At 41.0% G+C, this 13,913-nt stretch overlaps 2 protein-coding genes across 2 annotated transcripts in view; both read right to left on the bottom strand.

The window, feature by feature from the left end:
• Nmnat (nicotinamide mononucleotide adenylyltransferase) overlaps positions 1-13,913 on the bottom strand; it is a 217,627-nt gene that overhangs the window by 114,113 nt on the left and 89,601 nt on the right. The window lies entirely within an intron of this gene.
• Positions 1,183-13,913, bottom strand: part of LOC139746557 (prenylcysteine oxidase 1-like) — a 631,496-nt gene continuing 618,765 nt past the window's right edge. Inside the window, exon 8 of the transcript XR_011712173.1 lies at positions 1,183-7,221. The gene's annotated coding sequence lies outside the window, so the exon portion shown is untranslated. The remainder of the gene's footprint in view (positions 7,222-13,913) is intronic.

Consider the following 13,913-nt stretch of genomic DNA (forward strand, 5'->3'; position numbering starts at 1 on the left):
TACACATATACATACATATAAACACATAGACATATGTACACACGTACATATTCACACTTGCTTGTCTTCATCCATTTCGGGCCCACTCTGCTCTGCAGGAAACAGCATCGCCACCCCGTGTCAGCAAGGTAGCACCAGGAAAGCAGAGAAAAAGGCCACATTTGTTCACACTCATTCTCTAGCTGTCATCTGTACTGCACAGAAATCACAGCTCCCTATCCACATCCATGGTTTACCCCAGCTGTTTCACATGCCCTGATTCAGTTCATTGAAGAAAGAATTTTTCCTTTTGGAACTCCACCTTAGAACTTGAGGATTTAGTTGGTGAAACCTATGCGAATGACTTGGGCTTGGTGGACAGCTATGACGTTAGCTAATCATTTTTAGTCACTCTGGAGGGTGGCGGTGAGAAGTATCTTATGTGTGATGTGTAGAGGGACACTGATGAATATCATTATTGTATTTAATGCAACTAATACTGTGCAACTGGGGGTTATCTGGTTGGAGCCTTCCAGGATGTGTTTTGTCAGGTCTGTGTGCAGTGTGATAGTGAAATGTTTGGGTGTACAACTATGCTATGGAGATGTGCAATGGATATTCTATTTGATTCTTTTGTGAACCAGTTTTTCAATGAACTTGAATACAAAAGGTAGTAGTGATAAAGGACAGTAGGATGATTAGGAGTTGGGTGGTTTGGAGGGCTTCATGATGGGTACTATGTCAGCAAACTTCCAAATGCTTGAGATTCTGCCATTTAACCTCAAATGACAGATATTTTTCAATGCTTGGACTGCAAACGAACCAAAGTTTCTATGTGGAAGTCTGATATATATATTGTCAGGCCCTGTTACAGGGGAGTTATCCGAGTTATCTAAGGTTTTTAACTAGTGTCAGTATAAGTGGAGAGTGGGTTAGCAGTTGTTTCAGGATAGATTTTGCATTAGTTTTTCATAACTTTTCTGTTCAGGAATGTGACTGGTTTGTGGCTGATTTCTTAAGTTTTCTTGAATATATTTGTGCTCTTCTGAAGAAGGTATGCTGTTAGTCTGAGGTCAGACACATATGTGGGGGCTAAGGTGGAGTGAGAGACGTGGACTTTCTTGATTACTTACCTAAGCTGGCTGTTACAGATTTTGTGATTCATAGTATTAACCATTTTAGACGTGAGCCAGGAATCTGTAACATGTGGAATTTGTAAAACGCTAGAACCTAATGGTTATGGAGTACTTTTAGCATGAAGAGTGTATCTGAAATCCCAAAACTACTTTATATAGTTTGGTTATCTTGAAAAAAAATAAACTACATTCTTGCTGGTCAAAATTTTCTACAATTTTCATTTACTCCACTGTATTAAATGCTGATTTGACTCTGAGACCCCTAGACTTTTAGCATTCCATTAGCACAAGTCCCCTGATAATATAAGTTGCAGGCATAACATGTTAAAGAAGGTCTCCTCTCCTTTAAGTAACCATGGTTCAACAACGTATGGGTGCTCTTCAGCTGCAGAAGAATTTTCAAAATGGAGATTCCTGATGAAAGAGGACAGCTATACTTCAATAACTTTCTTTACCTTCTGTAGTTGCTTGTTTAATTGGGCTTTTAAGTACCATCTAGCTTGCCATCTACATCTAACATAATCATTCATTCTACCCATAATGCAAATGGACGCTGCAGAAGAATTTTCAAAATGGAGATTCCTGATGAAAGAGGGCAGCCATACTTCAATAACTTTCTTTAACCTCTGTAGTTTCTTGTTTAATTGGGCTTTTAAGTACCATCTAGCTTGCCATCTACATCTAACACAATTATTCATTCTACCCACAATGCAAATGAAAGCATATCTCTAATATACAGATTACAAGATATATCTGTTTCGGCCTGAGAATCTACCATTTCATCATCAATGATACCAATATGTGCAGGACAAAAGAGAGGAAAAAAAATTTGCTGTACACATTTTAAATCTTTGTAGCAGCTGAGTTGAACACTCACTTGACTGACCACTGGTATGGTGAAATTTCCACCTTCGTCCATTTTGATAAAAGATTTTTTTTTTCATTTTTTCACACAGTACTAATTTTGTGGTTACTTGTGACATACAGCGTCTCTACATAACCAAAAAGGACACATTTCCAATTTCATTAAGGATGGAAAAAGGAATTCTATACAAGTGCTATAATTCTTTAGTTCTGATACATTTGGCCATAGATCTGCAGTAACAAAAATTATACTCCATGGCCTTATCCTGGTGTTAATTACAGTAGCCTGTAGTGATAAGCGTTCCTGACCAAAACGCTTTCATAGGCCATCCACGGTTGAGCATATAGGTTCAAATCCTGGTTGCAGCATTCAGTGTACAATCAACCCAGCTTTTCATCCACCCCTAGGGATTGGTCAATGAAATGGATACCTGGATCAGGCTTGGATGTGGATAGGGAGCTGCGGTTTCAGTGCATTATACAAGACAACTAGAGATTGAGTGTGAACAAATGTGGCCTTTTTTTTTTTTGTCTGTTTTCATGGCGCTACTTCGCTAAAGCAGAGGGTAGCGATGCTGTTCCTGTGGGGCAGGGTATTTCAACTTTCTAAAAGGGCAAACAGAAGGAGGAGTCACGCGGGGAGTGCTCATCCTCCTCGAAGGCTCTGATTGGGGTGTCTAAACGGGTGTGGATGTAACCAAGATGAGAAAAAAGGAGAGATAGGTAGTATGTTTGAGGAAAGGAACCTGCATGTTTTGGCTCTGAGTGAAACGAAGCTCAAGCATGGAGAGAGATGGGTGATTATAGGTGCCTATGCACCTGGGCATGAAAAGAAAGATCATGAGAGGCACATGTTTTGGGAGCAGCTGAGGGAGTGTGTTAGTACTTTTGATGCATGAGACCAGGTTATAGTGATGGGTGATTTGAATGCAAAGGTGAGTAATATGGCAGTTGAGGGAATAATCAGTGTATATGGGGTGTTCAGTGTTGTAAATACAAATAAAGAGCTTGTACATTTGTGTGCTGAAAAAGGACTGGTGTTTGGGAGTACCTGGTTTAAAAAGAGAGATATACATAAGTATACGTATGTAAGTAAAAGACAGCCAGAGAGCATTACTAGATTACGTGTTAATTGATAGGCGTGTGAAAAATAGACTTTTGGATGTTAATGTCCTGAGAGGTGCTCATGGAGAGATGTCTGATTATTATCCTGGGGAGGCAAAGGTGAAGATTTGTAGAGCTTTTCAGAAAAAAAGAGAGAATGTTGGAGAGAAGAGAGTGGTGAGAGTAAGTGAGCTTGGGAAGGAGACTTGGGTGAGGAACGACCAGGAGACCCTGAGTGCAGAAGGGAAAAAGGTGAGAGCAAAGGACGTAAGGGGAGTGGGGGAGGAATCGGATGTACCTAGGAAAGCAATGATGGCTTGCGCAAAAAGATGCTTGTGGCATGAGAAGCATGGGCGGTGAGCAGATTAGAGAGGGTAGTGAGTGGTGGGATGAAGAAGTAAGATTATTAGTGAAAGAGAAGAGAGGGGCATTTGGACGAGTTTTGCAGTGAAATATTGAAAATGACTGGGAGATGTATAAAAGAGAGAGGCAGGAGGTCAAGAGAAAGGTGCAAAGGGTGAAAAAGAGGGTAAATGAGAGTTGGGGTGAGAGAGTATCATTAAATTTTAGGTAGAATAAAAAGATGTTTTGGAAGGAGGTAAATAAAGTGCGTAAGACAAGAGAACAAATGGGAACATCAGTGAAGGGGGCTAATGGGGAGGTAATAACAAGTAGAGATGATGTGAGAATATGGAGTGAGTATTTTGAAGGTTTGTTGAATGTGTTAGATGACAGAGTGGCAGATATAAGGTGTTTTGGTCAAGGTGGTGTGCGAAGTGAGGGTTAGGGAGAATGATTTGGGACGCAGAGGAGAGGTAGTAAAACGTTTGCAGAAGATGAAAGCCGGCAAGGCTATGGGTTTCGATGGTATTGCAGTGGAATTTATTACAAAAGGGGGTGACTATGTTGTTGACTTGCTGGTAAGGATATTCAATGTATGTATGAGTCATGGTGAGGTGCCTGACGATTGGCGGAATGCATGCATAGTGCCACTGTACAAAGGCAAAGGGGATAAATGTGAGTGATAAATTACAGAGGTATAAGTTTGTTGAGTATTCCTGGTAAATTATATGGGAGGGTATTGATTGAGAGGGTGAAGGCATGTACAGAGCATCAGATTGGGGAAGAGCAGTGTGGTTTCAGAAGTGGTAGAGGATGTGTGGATCAGGTGTTTGCTTTGAAGAATGTATGCGAGAAATACTTAGAAAAGCAAATGGATTTGTATGTAGCATTTATGGATCTGGAGAAGGCATATGATAGAGTTGATAGAGATGCTCTGTGGAAGGTATTAAGAATATATGGTGTGGGAGGCAAGTTGTTAGAAGCAGTGAAAAGTTTTTATCGAGGATGTAAGGCATGTGTACGTGTAGGAAGAGAGGAAAGTGATCGGTTCTCAGTGAATGTAGGTTTGTGGCAGGGGTGTGTGATGTCTCCATGGTTGTTTAATTTGTTTATGGATAGGGTTGTTAGGGAGGTGAATGCAAGAGTTTTGGAAAGAGGGGCAAGTATGTAGTCTGTTGCGGATGAGAGAGCTTGGGAAGTGAGTCAGTTGTTGTTCGCTGATGATACAGCACTGGTGGCTGATTCATGTGAGAAACTGCAGAAGCTGGTGACTGAGTTTGGTAAAGTGTGTGAAAGAAGAAAGTTAAGAGTAAATGTGAATAAGAGCAAGGTTATTAGGTACAGTAGGGTTGAGGGTCAAGTCAATTGGGAGGTAAGTCTGAATGGAGAAAAACTGGAGGAAGTAAAGTGTTTTAGATATCTGGGAGTGGATCTGGCAGAGGATGGAACCATGGAAGCGGAAGTGAATCATAGGGTGGGGGAGGGGGCGAAAATCCTGGGAGCCTTGAAGAATGTGTGGAAGTCGAGAACATTATCTCAGAAAGCAAAAATGGCTATGTTTGAAGGAATAGTGGTTCCAACAATGTTGTATGGTTGCGAGGCGTGGACTATGGATAGAGTTGTGCGCAGGATGGTGGATGTGCTGGAAATGAGATGTTTGAGGACAATGTGTGGTGTGAGGTGGTTTGATCGAGTAAGTAATGTAAGGGTAAGAGAGATGTGTGGAAATAAAAAGAGCGTGGTGGAGAGAGCAGAGGAGGGTGTTTTGAAATGGTTTGGGCATATGGAGAGAATGAGTGAGGAAAGATTGACCAAGAGGATATATGTGTCAGACGTGGAGGGAACGAGGAGAAGTGGGAGACCAAATTGGAGATGGAAGGATGGAGTGAAAAAGATTTTGAGTGATCGGGGCCTGAACATGCAGGAGGGTGAAAGGCGGGCAAGGAATAGAGTGAATTGGATCGATGTGGTATACCGGGGTTGACGTGCTGTCAGTGGACTGAATCAGGGCATGTGAAGCGTCTGGGGTAAACAATGGAAAGCTGTGTGGGGCCTGGATGTGGAAAGGGAGCTGTGGTTTTGGGCATTATTGCATGACAGCTAGAGACTGAGTGTGAACGAATGAGGCCTTTGTTGTCTTTTCCTAGCGCTACCCCGCACACATGACAGGGGAGGGGGACGGTATTCCATGTGTGGCGAGGTGGCGATGGGAATGAATAAAGGCAGACAGTGTGAATTGTGTGCATGGGTATATATGTATGTGTCTGTGTGTGTATATATATGTGTACATTGAGATGTATAGGTATGTATATTTGCGTGTGTGGACGTGTGTGTATATACATGTGTATGGGGGTGGGTTTCGCCATTTCTTTCGTCTGTTTCCTTGCGCTACCTCGCAAACGCGGGAGACAGTGACAAAGCAAAATAAATAAATAAATAAATAATAATAATAATAATAATAATAATGAATGTAGGTTTACGGCAGGGGTGTGTGATGTCTACATGGCTGTTTAATTTGTTTATGGATGGGGTTGTTAGGGAGGTGAATGCAAGAGTTTTGGAAAGAGGGGCAAGTATGCAGTCTGTTGTGGATGACAAAGCTTGGGAAGTAAGTCCGTTGTTGTTCGCTGATGATACAGCGCTGGTGGCTGATTCATGTGAGAAACTGCAGAAGCTGGTGATTGAGTTTGGTAAAGTGTGTGAAAGAAGAAAATTGAGAGTAAATGTGAATAAGAGTAAGGTTATTAGGTACAGTAGGGTTGAGGGTCAAGTCAATTGGGAGGTAAGTTTGAATGGAGAATAACTGGAGGAAGTGAAGTGTTTTAGATATCTGGGAGTGGATTTGGCAGCAGATGGAACCATGGAAGCAGAAGTGGATCATAGGGTGGGGGCAAAAATTCTGGGAGCCTTGAAGAATGTCTGGAAGTCGAGAACATTATCTCAGAAAGCAAAAATGGCTATGTTTGAAGGAATAGTGGTTCCAACAATGTTGTATGGTTGCGAGGCGTGGGCTATGGATAGAGTTGTACGCAGGAGGGTGGATGTGCTGGAAATGAGATGTTTGAGGACAATATGTGTTGTGAGGTGGTTTGATCAAGTAAGTAATAATAGGATAAGAGAGATGTATGGTAATAAAAAGAGTGTGGTTGAGAGAGCACAAGAGGGTGTTTTGAAATGGTTTGGTCACATGGAGAGAATGAGTGGGGAAAGATTGACCAAGAGGATATATGTGTCAGAAGTGGAGGGAACGAGCAGAAGTGGGAGACCAAATTGGAGGTGGAAAGATGGAGTGAAAAAGATTTTGAGTGATCGGGACCTGAACATGCAGGAGGGTGAAAGGAGTGCAAGGAATAGAGTGAATTGGAACAATGTGGTATACCGGGGTCGACGTGCTGTCAATGGATTGAACCAGGGCATGTGAAGTGTCTGTGGTAAACCATGGAAAGTTGTGTGGGGCCTGGATATGGAAAGGGAGCTGTGGTTTCAGTGCATTATTACATGACAGCTAGAGACTGAGTGTGAACGAATGGGGCCTTTGTAGTCTTTTCCTAGCGCTACCCCGCACACATGAGGGGGGAGGGTGTTGTTATTCCATGTGTGGCGGGGTGGCGATGGGAATGAATAAAGGCAGACAGTATGAATTATGTACATGGGTATATCTGTATATGTCTGTGTGGGTATATGTATGTATACGTTGAGATGTATAGGTATGTATATTTGCATGTGTGGACGTGTATGTATATACATGTGTATGTGGATGGGTTGGGCCATTCTTTCGTCTGTTTCCTTGCGCTACCTCGCTAACGCAGGAGACAGCGACAAAGCAAAATGAAATAAAATAATAATAAAAATAATGATAATTATAACAACAACATATCCCAGGGGATAGGGGAGAAAGAATACTTCCCACGTATTCCCTGCGTGTCGTAGAAGGCGACTAAAAGGGGAAGAAGTGGGGCGCTGGAAATCCTCCCCTCTTGTTTTTTCTTTTTTTTTTTTTTCAAAAGACGGAACAGAGAAGGGGGCCAGGTGAGGCTATTCTCTCAGAGGCCCAGTCCACTGTTCTTAACGCTACCTTGCTAATGCGGGAAATGGCAAATAGTTTGAAAGAAAGAAAAGAACAACAACATATATAAATAGCATTAATGGGATGGCCTTGATTAGGGCCTCAGCTGCCTGTGCTGTCTCAGGTAGAAAAAAAGAAAGAGCTTTCAAGTTACATGAGGCAGAAAAAGACAAACTGTACAAGTACTTATCTAGTATCAACAATATTGTACAAGTAAATTTGCTGAATGAAAGCATTAAGAGTGGTATGCTAGTGTGCTATTTGCTTTAAAGTGATTATGTTTGTGGGGGTGAAATTTAGAGATTGGAAGCAAGTGGTTTTTCCTGAGCATGTTTCTTTGATTTATCAGGTCTGCTGCTTGAAAGGAGATGTCTGGGTCATATTTTTCTCTTCTCTTACAATATAAGCTTCTTGCACGCTAGCATTAGTGATGTCGATGATGTATATAATAACACGGTATGGAAAAGTGAAATTATCTAAGATAAAGTTTAGAGTTTGGATTTTATGTACATTGTGAATGATGACCAGTCATCTTTCCTACAGTCTGTAAATGCATTGTTTCCATTCTATACTGCCTTTAATTATTCCTTAAGCAACTAATCAATGCTCTAACTAAACTGACCCATATTAGCCAAAAGCATACTTTGAGCATACACAGAATGGAAATAATTACAATGGCAGGCCCTATAAGTTTTTTCAAAGAACAATGAAAGAGGCAAAAAAAGATGAGATAGTCAAGACCTTGACTGCCCTTTCCAATAAGTCACCTGAATGAAAGACTGCCAACGGAACACCGATATTCAAAAAGGGCAATAAGTCAATGCCCTGAAATCATCCTCCTATTAGTGTTAAGTATGTAGTTGGAAAACATATGGAAACTATCATTTGAGAAAGAACTGTACGCCATTTAGAGGGCCATGTATTAAATAATTCTCAGCATGGTTTTTGATGAAATCACTCATGTGACATTTCTGCTTGATTTCTTTTATGATATAGTCAAAAAGTATGATGAAAGTAAAGCAGTTGATTTTTTTTTTTTTGTCTCCCGCGTTTGCGAGGTAGCGCAAGGAAACAGACGAAAGAAATGGCCCAACCCACCCCCATAAACATGCCTTGATTCAATCCACTGACAGCACGTCAACCCCGGTATACCACATCGCTCCAATTCACTCTATTCTTTGCCCTCCTTTCACCCTCCTGCATGTTCAGGCCCCGATCACACAAAATCTTTTTCACTCCATCTTTCCACCTCCAATTTGGTCTCCCTCTTCTCCTCGTTCCCTCCACCTCCGACACATATATCCTCTTGGTCAATCTTTCCTCACTCATTCTCTCCATGTGACCAAACCATTTCAAAACACCCTCTTCTGCTCTTACAACCACGCTCTTTTTATTTCCACACATCTCTCTTACCCTTACGTTACTTACTCGATCAAACCACCTCACACCACACATTGTCCTCAAACATCTCATTTCCAGCACATCCATCCTCCTGCGCACAACTCTATCCATAGTCCACGCCTCGCAACCATACAACATTGTTGGAACCACTATTCCTTCAAACATACCCATTTTTGCTTTCCGAGATAATGTTCTCGACTTCCACACATTCTTCAAGGCTCCCAGAATTTTCGCCCCCTCCCCCACCCTATGATCCACTTCCGCTTCCATGGTTCCATCCGCTGCCAGATCCACTCCCAGATATCTAAAACACTTCACTTCCTCCAGTTTTTCTCCATTCAAACTCACCTCCCAATTGAATTGACCCTCAACCCTACTGTACCTAATAACCTTGCTCTTATTCACATTTACTCTAAAATGGGAAACAGAAGCAGTTGATATTTTCATCTATTTAGATTTCAAATAGCTTTTAATAAAGTTCTGCATCAAAGGATAATGGCAAATATTAAGTCACAAGATGCTGACTGGCCATAAACTGCAAGTTGTGATTAATGGTCAAACCTCAGAATGGTTAGATGTAACAAGTGGAGCGCCATAAGGATCTTAGGACCGGGTCTCTTTCTCATGTATATCAATGATACTGATAATGGACTGCATTGCAAGATATAAATATCTACTCATGATACAAAGCTGGGAAATATATTTACAAATGAACCTGAACAGCTACAGCTTCAAACTGACATAAAAATAATGATAGACTGGGGTCATATATGCAGCAAATGAATTTTAATACCGATGAGTGCAAAGTTTTACACATTGGTTGTAAAAATGAAAGAGCATACTACAGCATGAATTCTGTTGAACTGCAAAAGGTACATAAGGAAAAAGAGTTGGGTGTATTAGTCTGTTGCCCTAAAATCAAGTAAGCAGTGCACAAAAGTGAAAACAGCTAACAAAACTCTTAGATTCATAGGTATGGCCTTAAGGTCTAAGTCCAAGGAAATCCTCCTTAATCCTTACAATTCATTGGTTTGTCCACATACTGAGTTTCTGCGCTCAGTTTTGGTGACCCTGCCTAAAAAAGACATAGAAAGAATAGAGTACAATGTCGAGCTACTTAGATGATTCCTAGACTAAAAAACAAATCCTATGAGAACATATAAAACGACTTGAATCTAGCTTAGAAAAGAAAAGGTGATCTTATACAAGAATTCAAAATTATCAAAGGCTTTGATATCCTTGATCTATCAAGTTACTTAATACTTGATCTATCTATCTATATCTATGATGCCTGCTCCATCTGGAACTCCCTCAAAGGGGTAGCCATGGCAAAAGAGTCCCATAACTAGTGAACTCCGGTGCTGCTTCTTAGCCTTTAGTGCCTCACCCTTAACAGGTCACTGGCAGAGGGTAACTCTAGTGCAGTGTTTGCTCAGGCTCCTACTTCATGTTCCTACAACTTTCTAATGCTTCTTCCAGCTACTTCTACCCAATATCTTTATCCAATGCTCCTACCTAAATGTTCCTACCAACTACTATCTACTACTATTACCACTTTGCCAAAAGGCAGGGCTAGCATGTAGTGCTCACTGCAAGAAAATCTTGAGTTATGAAGAATGAGCTGAGTGAGTGAAGTGTTGTCAAGAGTTAGAATGACAAGGAGACACTGTATGTTTGTGGACAGTGTCAGTAGTCCACATGGTAGTGAGGCAGAAAGAGAACACAACTACCTGGGTCAGAGGAGTGCAACTTGACAACCACTGAAATGCTGGCTCACTAACAAGATGACACTAACCCTCCCAATACCCAGGCAGGTAGTACTGGTAACATATCTCCCTAGTCACAGGTTGCCTTCCAACTACTACCTAACTTAATACTTGATTCAGATTCAACTGATTTTACTCACTGTAATGGTCACAAAATTGTGGGCAAACATTCTACCTCAAATGAGGCAAGGTACTTTTTCCTGAACAAGAGTGTTAACTCAGGGAACAATTTGCCCTTTCTTTTATGTAGAAGGCTCCAGTCATGGACAAAAGTCCACATCAATGGTGGGCCTGAATTGAAATACAGAGAGAATTATGAAATGGAAAAAGAAAAGACAAGGGAAGGTATTTATGGATTTTTGAGAAAGTGAAAAAAAAACTGTCTTCTGAAACATACTAGGTCATAGCTATTGGAAGAAGTTATGAGAGGTAGAGAGTTCTAGAGCTTCAACATGTAGGGAAAGAAGCAGGTATCAAAATAGCCCACCTTTGGGTTACTCATGACCACATAATAATCATGTAGAGCAGTAGGTTGCTGAGTATTGCATGGTCTAACTCGTGGTGTGGGCACACACGCAACCAGCTCTTGGGAGCAAAAACAAAAGTGATACCTATAGATGAAGGAAAGTGAACCAACACTGCAGTGCAGGGCTAGGGGGTCAAGTTTGGAAGTTAGCTTTGGACAGTTTAAAAGGCAGATTGCTTTCAACTAATCTCTGTCAAAAAGAATACAGAGATAGAACCACCCCAAATGTGAGAGCAGTACTCCATACAAGGATGAATCAATCCCTAGTATAAACAGAGCAACTGTTCAGAAGAGAAGTTTTAACATCTAAACAGAGCAACCAGTTTCTTAGAGGCAAATGTTACAGTAATGCCAAATATGCTCATCGAGTCATAAGGTGAAATCACAGAATTGTCAAAGGAGAGACTAGAGCTGTGAGGAGTTTTCGATACAGAGACAGGTAGAAACTGGGTCTTGGAGGCATTAAACTTAAGATTTTGTCTTCCCCACTGAGATATCCTGTCCAAGTCTGAGTTTACTAAGGAAGCTGTGTCAAGACAAGATGCAGATCAAGTGAGAGAAGAGGGAGCAGAATTGAAGGATGTGGATGAATGCTGTGTTGAGTCAGCATGTGAGTGCACTGGATTATTAGTGAAGAGGGAATCATTGAAAAAAAGGAAAATAAAGTGTAGGGGACAGGACATAACCTTGAGGGACACTACTGTTGATTGAGAAAAGGGGGAAGGCTGATCCATCAACAACCACATAGATATATCGACAAGATGGGATACTTGATATGAAGGAACAAAGTGAGGGAGAGAAGCCAAAAGAAGGGAGCTTAAAGATGAAACCCTGATGCGACACCCTGTCAAAAGCTTTAGATATGTCAAGGGCAACTACACTTAACTTTCCAAAATCTCTCAGGGACGATGACCATATAGGAAAGAACATCACCAGTAGATCTCACCTCACAAAAGCCATACTGACAATCATAGAAAAGACTGTAATTTTCAAGTTGTTTAAGGTATGGGAGGTAAGGAGGGATTCCAAGGAGAAGGAAAAGTTTTAATTTCTAAAAAGAAATGGAACAGATGAGCAAGCACAGGTTCAAGTTCAGAGTCACATTCAGTTCATGGGGATGGATACCATCAGGACCACAAGCCTTGCTTGTGTCCAGAGAAAGAAGCCTTTTCAAAATGGTTGAAAGCAGTAATATATATAGGTTTAAGAACTAATTTTCTAAATACTTTGCTTCAAGTCCCTGACTTACATTATCTGCACCTCCTTAATCACAATGACAATTTGCAGGTTATTCTCTTTGAATTATCTGTACACCTATCTTTTCACAAATTAATCTCCGAGTTTCTGATATCTTCCACTACCACAAATAACCTTAAAAGGAACTAGTGGTCTGTTGTTTGAATTCTTTTGTATCTCTTCAATGGTCTACTTCTCTTTGTACTTTCTATTGTAATTCCATACATCTTTTTGACCAACCTAATATCTGCCTTGCATTCTACATGACCAGCCAATCCTGAAATACTTTCATCTATGTGCCTTCCTAATAAACTCTTCACATCACTTGTCTCATCTTCATTTCAATTCTATCTCTTCACCTAATATACAGTGCCTGTTGCCTATAATGTACCTGTTAACCATCTCTGTCTCATTTCCTACATACCCTGACCTTTGAAAAATTGGGTGTAAGTGTAAAATTAATATAAATACTCAATTTTTTTTACTTGTTTGTTCACCAGTTCCCAAGTAGTGAGGCAGTGCTAGGAACAAATAAAGAATGGCCTTGTTTGCTTATGTCCACTCTCTAGCTGTCATGTATAACACCCTTAGACTTGGAAAACTTTTCCCTGACTGCTTCATGTGCCCAGATTCAGCCCAATGACAATATGTCTCCACCTGTAAACCAAAATGCTCCAATCTGCTTAATCCTTTAGACACCTCACACCCTCCTGCATGTTCAGGCACCAGTAACTCAAAAGATCTTTCACTTCATCCTTCCACCTCATCCTCCCCTTTTTCCTTGTTCCCTTCACTTTTGACATGTACCCTCTTCGTCCTCCTCCAATCTCTTAACCTCTCCCTATGTACAAAACCATTTCAGGACACCCTTTTCAACTCTCTTCCAGCCATACCGATCACTTATCCTATCATTTCCTGTTTGATCAACTCTCCTTACACCATGTACTGTCCTTAAGCATCTCTTTTCTAATACATCCACCTTTTCCCATACTTTCTTTTTATCTAGGACCCACAGCTCACATCATACAGCACCATCAGGACTGCTATATCATCAAATATACACATCTTTGACCCAACAGATGATGACCTTTCCATCCACACACTCCTCAATGCAACCAGAACATCAGTTACTCCCTTACCCATCCTGTGGCTTACTTCAACTCCTAAGGTTCCATCTGTTGCCTTGTCCACTTCAAGGTATCTTAAACTGCCCATTTCCTCCATGTTCTTTCCATTTAAAATTCACACTCCAACTAGCTTATCCCTCTTTGCTGGAAAACTTAATAGCCCTAATCTATTAACATTAACTCAAATTTCACCTTTCACACACTTTTCCTAATTAGAAATTAACTTCTGCAGCTTCTCTCTGAAGTCTACCATCTGCGCCATGCCATCTACAAAACAGCAACTGACTTACCTTTCAGGCCTCCCATTCTCAATACACCGTAGACCTACCCCTCTCTCCAAGAAAGCATATCCCTTTCTCAACATTC

Source organism: Panulirus ornatus, chromosome 65 (assembly GCF_036320965.1).
Source record: "Panulirus ornatus isolate Po-2019 chromosome 65, ASM3632096v1, whole genome shotgun sequence".
Lineage (NCBI taxonomy): Eukaryota > Metazoa > Arthropoda > Malacostraca > Decapoda > Palinuridae > Panulirus > Panulirus ornatus.